This window comes from Catharus ustulatus, chromosome 16 (assembly GCF_009819885.2).
Source record: "Catharus ustulatus isolate bCatUst1 chromosome 16, bCatUst1.pri.v2, whole genome shotgun sequence".
Taxonomy (NCBI): Eukaryota; Metazoa; Chordata; class Aves; order Passeriformes; family Turdidae; genus Catharus; species Catharus ustulatus.
In genome coordinates this window covers 6632596-6644733 of record NC_046236.1, presented here as the reverse complement: position 1 = coordinate 6644733, position 12138 = coordinate 6632596, and the positions used below count along the sequence as shown (strand labels likewise).

Sequence of the window (12138 nt, the reverse complement as noted above, 5' to 3'; positions counted from 1 at the left end):
CTTTCACTACAGCCTTATAAATAAACAGACAGTTTCCCAAATAGCCATATTACAGTCTTCATTAAATTCTTTCAGATAGTAGGTACTAAATTTATTTCTACCTTTTTAGGGTGTAAATCAGCACATTTTCATCATGTCTCAGTTACTTTGACGAAAGTATCTTCATCTAAATTATGCTGAATGATAAAAATTTTGTCTAGATTCTTTTTGTGACTGTGATACCCCAAAAATAGGACTAATATGGTGCATACAAAATTTTATGCTAACCATATTCAGATTACCTTTTAAAATAAACAGCTTATTCATACTTGACATTTTTACTTCACAGAGAATAACAGTTCTGCGTACATGGAGTATTTAGAATTTTGTGTGTCTGCACACAGGATCTGTGTACTGAAACTTAATGTTGATTTGATGCTTCTGTGAGACTCACAACCACCTAATTTCCAAATTCTGTTTGCAATTCTTTAATGCCACATTAATGTTTTAATGTTCCTCTAGTTATCTCCCCTCTCAGAAAGAAGAAAAGATAAACCCTTATTAGTTTATGCACCATGTAATCCCTAGGCAGGATTTGCCTGGGACAGATAATCTTTGCTTGTGTTGAAGTCTTATTTAGAATGGAGAGTCAACTTAATTACATAAGCAGGCCTAATTTTTATACTGTTAAATACTAGACTGGATTTTTTTTTGATTGGTTCTTTCTGACAGCCACCAAAAAAAGAAAGAAAGAAAGAAAGAAAAAAAAAGCTTGCATAGTTTTTATCCAAAAAACCCAACAGCCAATACTGCACATCACTCTTCCAAATGCATGGACACATGAACACTCACAGATAATTGTGTGCAGAGATGCTGCCAAACATCCATTTTCTTCCCATCAACTGGACTTTTTAATTTACTTATTTCTGTTGAAGCAACACATAGTTTGTCTATGGATGTGTGCAAACATGTTTTGCATACTCATACAATAAAGTAGAATTCAAATGTAAAGCAATGTGGAGTAGTTAATGCTCTGTAATGACTTCATTCCTGTTCCTAGGTGAGGGAATGCATCTTAAGATCTAAATAATACAAGCACTAAATGATCACTTTTTCATGTAAGGAGAGAAACATTTTCTACTATAGCAAATATATTGCATCCCCCCACCTCAGTTTTCTGCAATCTGCATAGTTAGCTGATTACTGCACAACTGGAAGGACTGGAATTAGGTGGGTCCTTTTATGATCATTATGACAGCAATTTGGAGGCAGAGGAGGAGCTGCAGCAGTCCTAATTTTACTTGAAATACTGGACTTAGAAACATATGTGAGAACACTGAGCATCACAATCCCTTGGAGAAGGGCTGACCTCCCAACAAGTGTCACTGCTTACTGCTGCGCTGCTGCTTTCAAGTTTTTGGTCTTTGCATTTTGTTTTTCATCACTTTTTTCTGGCCTCTGCTCATCACCTTTTTATCTTTGGCTTCTTAAGTCACTTGTCATTTGTTCAAGGAGCTGAGGGTCAGATCATTTGATCTGACTTGTATGCCATAGGCCCTGAAATTTCTTGTACCAGCCGAAGTAATTTCTCTTTGAGCAAGGTATATTTTCTACCTCCTTAAAGCATATCATTAAATTTGGAGTCACACAACATTAGAAGATAAAGAACTTCCTGTTCTGTTATCAGAAGAGCATCTTGTAAGGGGCCTGTGTCTGGAAATAAGCTGAATGAAGTAGGCACCAGAGGTAGAGGCAAGACAACCTAATTAGGGAAGGATTATTTAAAACTGATTGACTTACAGTAAAATGGGACAGGCATTCAGAGTGTGTCATATTTTTATAGTAAAAACAAAATTTAATAAAACAACTTTTTTATCCCCTCAGAATAAAGGTGGGCTGTTAACTGAAATATTATAAGGAATAATTTGGACCTTTGAGAAAAGGAAGGAATGGTAGTAGGTTCAATAGTAAAATGTTTCAACTGACAGTCAGAGAAAGTTTAGTCTTCAGAAAATATAAATAAAGTATAAACAGCATTTGTTATAGGTTAGGCTCTGACCTCAGTTAAACCAGTACATACTTAAAAGATAACTAAAATGTATAGATTTATCTAATGCCTGAGATTCAGCAGTTTACAGAAGAAAAGATTTTTTTTTCAGTAAATAAATAATCACAGCTGCATAAGTCCCATTTTACAAATTTAAGTAGTGAGACTCAGGATAACTGAAGCTCTCTACAAAGTTAGAGGCAAGCTGCAAATTTGAAGAGCCCAGTTGCTTGTCATTTTCTGTGCTAAAGTGTGCTAGTGCTGCTTATTGATCAAGAATAACAGTGCTGTGGTTTTAAAGAAAGATTGCCATGCCCAGACTACATGAATATAGAAAAATCTCAGAAGGCAGGCAACATTTCCTTTTAAAATAGCTTCTAACAATGCTTTAGTATAATTATACATGTTCCAGACTGAGGTTTGGAAGAATGTTAACTCTCCTGTCAATTAAAAACATCCTTTTGTATGCAGCCAATGGGTGGGGTGTCACATTTGAGAGTGCAGCATTCAAGTTAAAACCTCAGTCATCCAGGTTTGTTTTGAGTCTTACAGCACACAAACTCAAACCTCAAATTTTGTGAAAGCCTATATTGTTAGAAACACCAAAATGGATTTATAAAACATATTTCAAAACCATGATTAGAGTAAAGTATGAGACACAGGACTCTGCCTGTTGTAGCAACTTCACTTTTAATGGCAGTGCAATTCTGTTGCAATTGCAATTGTTTCCTTAAAACATTACTCGTGTATCTGTGTCCTACCTTGCAATAGCCGTGTGGAATAACACTGAGTGAAAGGTCTCGCTGCTCCACCAGCGCCATTATTTGTAATGGCTACTGTCAACTGCATGTTCTTCTGGATTTTCTTCCATATTTCAGAATTAGAACTCCATTAAGCTAAGGATACTGTGTTAGTCTGTTAGTCCACTGTCAGGGAACTCTCATCACTTCTAATATTGCCTGTTTATAGGAGTAATCTGCATATACTGGGATGCTTCTGATCCAGCTGACAGCTGCAGTTATGGCAGCACTACTAAATTAGGCTGTGCTAAAACAGTACTTCACACTTGTTTCCCAAAAGTCTTGAGCAATGTGCTTACTAGAGAATACTGAGTACTTACTAGGGAATTCTTTCAAGGAAGAAGAAAACGTGCTAAGCTTATTTTTAGAGATAATAATTTCTTCAGAATAATTATCTGAGGAATCACTAATTTCCAAGCATTTTATTGCTTATATGACAAATAAATTTTAGTCTGAGATTTTATAATTTGGGGATCATATTGGTTTGAATGCAGGACAGAGGGATGCAATGCACAATTCTTTAAGGAAAATACTTTTCTGGGTATCTGTGGCAACATTCATAGGGTCATGGAATGGTTTGGGTTGGAAGGAACCTTAAAGATTATCTTGTTCCAACCCCCTCTGGACACTCCACTAGCACAGGTCACTTTAGGGATGCATTCAAAGAATTCTCATGCCCTGCTCTGCTTGTATGATTTCCTTAAAATGCTAATCCTTCTAGTTTGACAAACAGCAACTAAAATACTCTTTACCCTTTTTTTTAATTTTAAAACACTTACTTGCCCAAGAAAAGTCAAGAATTGAAATGAAGATTGCCAGGAAGGCATGAAAGGTGAATTCTACAAAAAAAAATTTATCTGGAAAAGCGTGAGTGTTTTGGGAGGGTGGGAAGACTCTTCTCTCCCCTGCCCTCTGAAGAAGAGGTATTTTGAATCCTGTATTTTGATAATGATTGTAAAGAAAACAAAAAAAATCTCTTATCAGTTTGATGCTCAGCAATATAAAACCAGAAGTACATTGAATGCCTCAGCTAACTTCACTCTCCTTGAGTTTCTGCAGAGGTATTTTCTTTTAAACACCCTAGTTAAGTCTAGCCACTCCTTATTTAAAGTTTTATTTAAATTCGGAATTGTTTAGTACATATATTAAAATGTTAGTTTTGTGACATGGCTTTTGTTTCACTACATTTCAGGAGACATTATTAAATTTTTTGTGTCACTATTTTCTGCAACATGAAGCAGAATGATAGAAAACAAAAAGTAAACATTACTGTTAGGGACTTGAAACTCCAATTGCTTGCAGAGTGTCAGAGGTGAAGCTGAAAAATTCCTTAAGTATGTTTTTATATACAGACATCTTGAAGACACTTAGCCATTTTTACTAGTGCTTGTAAACCTGAGTTTTGCATGACTCCTTGACCTTCTGGAATAAGTATAAGAGTTAAGATAAGCTGATGAATAAATGCTTATCCTGTTTGCAGGAATTAGGGTATTGGTCTATAACTGAGCGTCATGGTGGCGTACTCTATAGAGGACCTGAGCTTCCTCCATAGTACATGGAGAGAGTTGAGCATTCATTAAGAGCCAATATGATCATTGGGGAATTTCTGTTTTAGCCACATGGATGTGGTTAAGCAAGGCAGAGGGTTGTAACATTTAGCCCCTTTGACCTAAGATTGCAGGGAAGCAGAGTCAGTGCTGATGTGTTAATAGCTTTCAGGATATGAGAGAAACAGTTTAGAGGCTTTGAAGATGTTTAACCTACTTAGCTCACCTACGAAAAGGATAATCTGATTGCCAGCTTCAAGAGGATTGTAAGCAAGCCTTAGCAGTCTCCTGCAAAACTTGCTTCAGAGAGATCATTCCTGATCAGAGCAATCTAGCTCACCACGTGTGTGATTTAGCACTTCATTGTGGCTCAAAACTGAGCCAAACTGATTGTCCCCATGCACTGTGCTTTGGTTCATTTGATAGAGCTGTCTCAGAGCACAGGACTCCTTTGGGGAACAAGACAGGAAGGTGTGCTCCCACCATGATATTCAATCTGTGTGTTCAGACTAAAGCTATTCCAAAATTAATCCCTGAAATGTGCATTGAGGCTGAGCCTTTGACAGCTACACAACATTTGCTTTATGAAAGGGCTTCATTTGGGTGAGTCTGCTTGCACACAGGCACGAGCACATGCAAAGCCAGCAGCACCAGCACACACCTTCCTCTCTGGTCTTTTTTGGACAGCTTGTACTAAACATACACTCCTAAAAGGCACACTAATTTGCCTTTGACATTACCAAGAGATTGAGGTCTTCTAGATCTTGGCAAAGTGAAAAACAAAGAAAGGTTTATTCTGGCAGGAAACTCCCTGTGGAGAGAGGCATTCCTCAGTTCTACTGTGTTACTTAGAAAAGCCCCATTCTTTACCTGAATTAGACAACAAACCATTGTTTCCCCCTCCTCCATCTTCTTTATGGCAGATTTAAACCTCATATACAACCTGTGATAGAAAGGAGATTAATTCACTTTACTCCTATTCCATCTTTCCAGTTATAGCAGAATTCTCTAGCATTAAAGGCTTGTTATAGTTAACCTCTAAATAGAAAGCAAAGAAAATATGGACAAGGTCAGGTGAAAAATCAAGATATCGAACCATAGATCTAAAGTACAGCTACAACGAGCATTATGCATTGAATAAAACACTTCCTGAGTTTCATGCTAGCAGTGGATACAGTGGCAGTCTCTGTCTTCCAAAGGAAGTAATCAGACACACCTTATATTGCTAAATTAGTCAGTGCAGCCACAGTTACAGAAAAGCAAATGATAAAACTGAGATGTGATGTAAACAGCTGGAGCTCATGATAATGGGTTAGCTAGTTACAACAGTGAGATAAATATTATATTAGCAAACAGGTCAGAAAATAGGTGTAATTTTCCTCACCTTAATCTCCAAAGCCTGTTTATTACATACAAATAGGACAGAAATTCTGAGAAAATTTGATACAATAAAATAATCAAATAGCATAGGATATAGATTGCTACATTTAATAATTCCAAACTATAATAAATAAGGAAAATAAGGTTTCTTTTTAAAGGGTAGGATAAGTTTGTTGGGTTTTTTTTAGACAAACTGAAAGACTAACACAATATTAACAAAATGAGAAGTGTCTCTGAAAGAAGAGTTGACAAACCATAAACTTCATTATGTGCTTATCTTGCACTTTCAGAAAGGATCCTTATCTCACAGTACATGAAGGGAGAACTGCTCACAGAACCATCTGAACTTCTGACTACTCATTACCTATAATCAGCTAGGATAAATAAGTTACTGTTAAATCAAGAATTGAAGCCTTTTTGTCCATACAGATACATTTCTCCAATTGTAAGAAATTTTAGAAATGTATGACTCTCTTAAGCAAACAGTAAAGCACCTTAAAATATTTACAGATCTTAAGAGTATGCAGTATCAAGCCTCAGTATGGTGGAAAACTGAATTTAATCTAAGAGCCTGCAGAACAGAACTCGAACGTGTATCAGCCTCTCAAATTTATTTACTCTTTAGTACTTCTTGTTTGAATTAATACAGAATCTTCCATTTCATTTTTAAACCACATTTTCAAAGTTCTCTGCAAATGAATCTTGAATCTTGAATTTTGTAGCCTAGCAAAAAACTTTATTTGCAAATTTTTACATACTTTGGACAACTAACGCTTAGGAAGGCTGTCTTAGCTAGGCACCTTGATTGTAATGATTAAAACATTAACTACTGCATTTTTAGAACATTGTGCTTGAAGGGAGGGTTTGGGTATTTGCTGTAGAGACATTTTCAGGAATGGCTTTGGTTTTGTCACTCTTCCTGTCCCAGTGTGTGTCACCATCAGGAGGCAGTCTAAACTGCAACACCACCCACAAAGGATTGTCTCTTATCTTCCCCCCCTCCAAAGCAAGACGGTGCAGTTTGATTTGTTGCCAAACATACTGAGAGGTTTGAGTAACTTCGATACCTCAGGGAGTAAAGCCAGCTAGGGAAAAAACCTGGATCCACCTCCCACCTGCCCATTGTAACTGTTACCACCCTTCAGAGAAGGTTACACAGACTGACAGTACCCCACACCCTTTTTGTTTTATTTCTGGCAGACAGAAGATCTCTAACCAGTCACCCATTTGAAAAATGGTTTTGTGTTTTTTCTGCTCACATCCTCATTAGTGCAGTCATCCATGACTTTGTCACAATGCAACATATTTTACTCATGACTCTCCTCTGAGGCTATCCCGAGGCCTGAAGCTAATGCTCCTGATGGTGGCTGGCATTTACATTCCAACTCAGTCCTGCTTGGTGTGTCTGCTTTCTGTGTGCTCAAACACTGCACTGAAACAGCTTGACTTTTTTTTTTTCCAATTCAAGCAATCCTTTTTAACGTTGCACCTTCCAACAATAGGAATAATTGTTCCTCACCTGTCATGGGCCAGGTCAGACACCCCCGGGAGGGACTCGCTCCCCCTGCTGGCCTGTGGCAGCGAAATTCCCCTTGGATGGACGGAGGTAACTCCTGGTGAGGTGGGGCAGAGTGGCTGCTTAGGAGGTTTCATTATTGCCGTGGATTACGATTGAGACATTGAAATCCATCTGTTGTAAAAAACCTACAGGTGTTTCACTGCGTTCTACCGATTCCAACAAAATTTTAACATGCATGAAACTTAAAATTACAGTAATTTCACAACTATAAGGCGCACCGGATTATAAGGTGCACTTCTGGGTGTCGGCAAATTTCCAAATTTTGTCCATATATAAGGCACACTTTTTTTTTTGCAGCGAAGATCCGCGCGCAATGAAGTAATGAATTAGTAACGGAATCCTGCAATCATGGGGTTTACTGGTAGGTGCTCAATTTGCAAACATTTTTCACAGATTGGTGTAGCCTTTAAACGCAGCCCCAGGCACCCTCCCCACACCATGGGCCCCGGCACTCCCGCCTGCCCCTGGCACTGGCTGGTGCGGCTCGCAGTTTGGCCCCTGCGCCCGCCACACCTCGCGGCTCGGCTCGCGGCTCGCACATCAGGGTTGGCAAATTTCTGAACTTTGTCCACATATAAGGCACACCGGATTATAAGGCACACTTCCGGGTTTCAATCAAAATTTTAGTCAAAAAGGGTACACCTTATAGTCGTGAAATTACTGTAATTTTTTAACCGCTAAATAGTTTCCCAATGAAACTAAAGGCTCATGGTAACCTGGGGCTCAAACCACAAAAGTTACACTGTAACTTGCCCTGTGACTGATGTCAAATACTCTGCTCCCCTTCCACCACAGTCAAGCTCCCAGTGACAGCAGAAATCACATCTCTGCCTGAGAAAGAATGATATGCAAAAAGCAACTGAACTTTAATGGTTGTCAGACTGACAAGTCACAACCATAGCTTTGCAAAACATTCCATTTGTGTGGTTGGAAGATACTGATAGACTGTTTAGCTCAAGTCTGAGGATAACCAAGTTACAATATATAGATGTTTAAGAAAGAACAAGAAAAAAAATTTAAAAACCCACCACAACCTCTTCATTTGTACACAGGTAAGTATGGTCTATAGAATATTTTTTCTTTCATGGATTATGAAAAACATACATACTCATGTAGTTTCTGCTAAAGTAAAAGTCTTCCTATTTTCCTGCCTCAAACCAATAATTTGACTGGTAAGTGCTGGAAATTATAATGTATAATTTCATTCGCATTTTAAAAGGAAAAGCTGTTGCTGTTTCAGTGATTCAGGGTTTTCAAAAGCATGAGAGAACAAATAAAATACCACAAAGAGAATAACTTGCATGCAATAATCAACTTTTTATCACAGAGATATTAAGAATCCATCACTACCAACAAAAAAAACTAGAAAGGAAACCTCATACTAACAATACCTTTAGTAAGTCCTCTTCTATATGCTGGTCAGCTACAAGAACATGCCATAGATCTTCCTGTTCTGGCCAGAGAAATGCTCGCTTACCTCTGGGCATCCTAAGCAAAAGAGCTGTGTCAAGTGGTGGCAGCAAAATGAACAATAGCCACTAACTGCAAATTGATTCTTAGAATGGATAACACTAGATTATATTTAATTAACACATAATTATTTTGACTAAACAGCAGTATTTTGTTTAAGTCACCTTTGGAAGGGAATTGTTCATACTCTAATTTTGTTCAGTTTAATTCTGCAGGTTTCTCTTCTCATAAAGTTCTAATATGGTTTAAGTATTTCAGTTTTGTTAATTCAGGTCAATACCCCCAAGTATGACTTCACCAAAGGGGTTCTTTTCATACTCTTGTTTTGTGTAAAGCTCTTTCTTGGTGAAGTTTTATAGACTGTATACATTCTTTGTTGTGGAGTATTTCCTTGGGTAGTAGTTATAACAAATTCATGTCTGATCCCAACTGACTCTTTTTACAGATATTTAAGGGGAAAAAATGGAAATTTGCTTGTTTAATTATTCAAGGAGATTTTTTTTCCTTTCCATGACATATGCAGAGCTGGAATAACCACATATTCCATAACCACTGTTTGAGGAAAGACAGCAATGTAACCATTCATATATTTGTTATGTAATTCTGAGCCTGGGAAAGATCAAGGACTTGATTCAAATTGAAAAAAAAATTGAAACAGCAAAATCAAAAGTGTTTTGTAGGAAGTACATTCTTCGAATTATCTCCACATATAAATAACTTATTCACATCAGAAATTCCAGTGAGCTGTAATCCTCATATCAGAAAGTCTTGCATGATAAGGACTTCAGATGCTGCAGGATAAGGAATACACTGGAAAAACTTACTTGTCATCCACTCATCATTCACACCCATGTAATCCCCTTGATCAGTGAGCACATAATAAATATAGGATCCAAAACAATTTACTTTATAATACTTCAATTATAAAAAGTCAGACTGTTTTTTTCTCCTCCCCAAAAGTTTGTTTAGAATTCAAGAGAAGTCCCTTTGCTTGCTTTGCTTCATACATTTATTCCAGATTTTATAGGTATGTAACTTTTACAGTCAGGAACTTGTTTAATAACCTCCTAATTCTAATCCAAAATTTATTTTGTTCTCTAACACTTTGAAAGGCAGCATATTTATTTAGACATTTCAGTAATTTAACTTTACCTGATGCAATTTTCAAGCTCACATTCGCAGCCTGTATTACTTCTGAAGTATGCCCAAAGTAGTCAGGAATTCCCAACAGGCCATTCTCTCCAGGTGAACAGTATGCAGCAAATCCTAGCAGCAGATTGGAAAAAACAGCAGCATGATTTATGTAATATCTATAAATCAAAAAGATTAACAGCTAAGATTAATATTTTCATTTTGTTACTACCAGCCAAAAGGTTTTACCTCAGCAGTGGTTTCTTTTTCTGAATGAGAATGATCATAATGCTTACTTTCTTAAGCTGCTTAGTGTTCAAACAACTGTAATTTGGAATTGGATAAGCCTTCTTACCACTTTTATGGTCTATTTCATGGTTTGTGATCCATGGATATAACTGTTCTACACATCATCTTTTCTTCTGTTTCTCTCATGTCCCTTTAGATCCTGCAGTAAGCAAAGGCCCTATTTCACCATGACTCTTAGGGATCCATTAAATGCCATACCATACACCCCCACTATCTAATATCTGACTGCTGTGATTGAATTGTCACACTTCGTCTCAAGAACCACAGGGCTGAGATGAGCAGGAGGTAATTCACACTTTGGAGCTGGGAAAACCTCAAGGCAAAGATTCAACAATTTAGATATAGTCCCTCTAGGGTAATTAGACTGGAACAATGTTTAATACATTAATTTATTAATAATTAATGTTTTAGGCCTCACCAGGTCAAGGAACTTTCCATCAGCATAACGTCACCCAATAAACTACCAACTGGCTACATTCCTTCCTGTCTTGATTAGTGGTAGTTTAATCTTCATACTATACTAGTTAGAACTTCTAGAGATTTATTTTTGCAGTCCTATCATACAGGTCACATCAGTTACCACAGTATTTGTGGGGGCATCTGTACAAGACTGGCCAACTGCACTACTGATATTGCCATCACTAATGTTGCTAAAAAAAAGAAACAGAATCACAAAATTCTTAGTGGTAAAGGACTCACAAAAATCACCGAGTCCAGCTCCTGGTCCTACACAGGACAGCCCAAAGAATCCCACCGTGTGCCTGAGAGTCCTGTCCAAACATTCCTTGAGCTCTGTCAGGCTTGGTGCTGTGATCACTTCCTTGGGGAGCCTCTTCAGTGCCCAGCCACTCTCTGGTGAAGAACCTTTTCCTTATATCCAACCTAAACTTCCCCAGCACAACTTCAGCCATTCCCTCGTGTGCTGTCACTGATCACCAGAGCAGAGATCAGTCTCTGTCCCTCATGAGGAAGCTCCAAGGCCTCAATGATATCTGACTTCAGTCTCCTCCAGGCTGAACAAGCCAAGCAACCTCAGGTACTCCTCAAAAGGCTTCTCCGCCAGACCCTTCACCATGTTCAGCGTTATACTGTGAGAACACGGTTATGTCCGCAGTCAGAGGGGAAAACCCAACTCCTCTCATTTGAGAGGGCACTGAAGAGAGCTCCGGCCGTTCCGGGGGCAGGGGTGTGTGCCACCTGCCCGGCCACGGACGGTGTCATTTCCCGGCCCAGGGAAGGTGTCCCTGCCTGCACCTGCCGCCGGTCAGACTGGCCGCGGCCGTCGCTTCAAGGAATGACAGCACAGCGCCCCTTGGGCCTCGTGCTCACTCAGGGGCTTTTATCGGGCAAAAGCGTTCTCATTTTGTGCGTTCCAATAGAAGAAACGACAGGCACCGCCAAGTCCCGGGGCTCCTCCCAGCTGAGCGCGGCCCCGCCGCCGCACCACCCTCAGGGCAGGGGGCGCGCGCACGGCGAGAGGCGCACGCGCAGCGCGCGCCCGGCCTCGAGTGACGTCACTGAGCGGAAGGAATCCCGCGAGCTGCTCGCGTCAGGCGGCTTCCGGGAGAACCAACCGGAGCCTTAAAGGGCCGCAGCGTCCCGCTGCCCGGAGCGGCGGCTCCAGGTGGTGGCGGCCCCGGGCTTGGTCGTACCGTTGTCTCTACAACCGGTGACACAGCACCGCCCGCACAGGGACACGGACCAGCCGGGCCGGGTTCTGGCCCGCTGAAGGGAAAGACGCGCAGGGGCGGGGCCGCTGGCAGCCAACCAATCAGCTGCTAAGAGCTTCCCAGCCGCGCCCAATCAGAAGCACCGGTTCCCAAAACAATCGTGGCGAGCCAATGGGAAGCCCGCGCTGCTCGCGCTCGGCTCGGCTCAGGCCGCCCCCGGGCTGTG

At 39.8% G+C, this 12138-nt stretch overlaps 1 protein-coding gene across 3 annotated transcripts in view; it reads right to left on the bottom strand.

The window, feature by feature from the left end:
• The window catches only part of PLA2G10 (phospholipase A2 group X), a 29666-nt gene extending 18022 nt beyond the window's left edge, over positions 1-11644 (bottom strand). Inside the window, exons 1-5 of one of the 3 annotated variants that reach the window (XM_033074114.1) lie at positions 10942-11644; positions 9955-10068; positions 8724-8820; positions 7273-7443; positions 5244-5316 (exon numbers count right to left, since the gene is read on the bottom strand). The gene's annotated coding sequence lies outside the window, so the exon portion shown is untranslated. Of the gene's footprint in view, positions 1-5243; positions 5769-7272; positions 7444-8723; positions 8821-9954; positions 10069-10941 lie in introns of those variants that run through there. The other 2 variants (XM_033074116.1, XM_042779779.1) reach the window with 2 other exon arrangements.
• Positions 11645-12138: the final 494 nt, after the last annotated feature.